Below are 972 nucleotides of genomic sequence, written 5' to 3' on the forward strand. Positions count from 1 at the left end.
GTGAGTTGGTAGAACCTCTTCATCTCATTTAGCTCTTCTTCACTTGCTCGCCTCATCATTTTCTCCATTGTTAATTGCAGCTGTATTCGAATGTTGTATATGGAATCGTTTTTGAAAAGAAGGCTTCGAGCTGGGGAGACCGGCGACCCTCTTTTATAAACGGAAAAGGAACTCTCCCATCTTATCGATATGATGGCCTTCTTTTATGTCCCATCTGATCCATATGTTTCCTTATGTTTCCTTTGAAGAATAATGATTCTATCGATACTTTCCCTCATATTTCATGTGACCTTTCTATCGACAGTAACCTTTCACAAAAAAGGGAAACTAATGGAGATGCTGGAAAAAATCCTAGAACTAGGGCTTTTTCACAACATGCCCATTTTCGCTCACTGCTCCACAAAAACAGCTCTAGAATCCTAGCCCTTTTTTTGCCCGGTCTTCTCTACTTTTCAAAAAATTTTCATTTTTTTTTTTCAAAATTGAAATTTGATTCCATTTGTGAGATTTGACCCGGGAAAATGGGCTAGAATGGCTAGGATTCTTGTCTTTTGCTATGTAGGGTATTTTATACTACTAATAAATAAATATATATATTCTTATATGTTAAATTATACTACATACATGTAGAGAGAACAAAACCTAGCCATCGAAAAACTAGGATGAGCTAGGATGTACTAGGAATTCTTTTTCCTTTCACTGCTTTAGCTTCTTACTCCTACTTTTTCTACCATCTCTACCTTCAATTGTTCTCGCTTATACCCCCTAGCGCCTTTTGTAATGTTTTATGCAGTAGATTTTCCATGCTGGCTCTGTTAAGTGGATTCTTTTCTTGCAGCCTTCCTGTGCACAATCTCTGGTTTTCCTCCGACTTGTCCTTGCAGAACACGTGGTGGTAATAGCCATCCCTTTGCTTTTCTGCCAGTCTGGTAGACACATTGTCTTCCATGTACGCTCTTTTTCATCGGAACA

This window comes from Spizellomyces punctatus (genome assembly GCF_000182565.1).
Source record: "Spizellomyces punctatus DAOM BR117 chromosome Unknown supercont1.21, whole genome shotgun sequence".
Taxonomy (NCBI): domain Eukaryota; kingdom Fungi; phylum Chytridiomycota; class Chytridiomycetes; order Spizellomycetales; family Spizellomycetaceae; genus Spizellomyces; species Spizellomyces punctatus.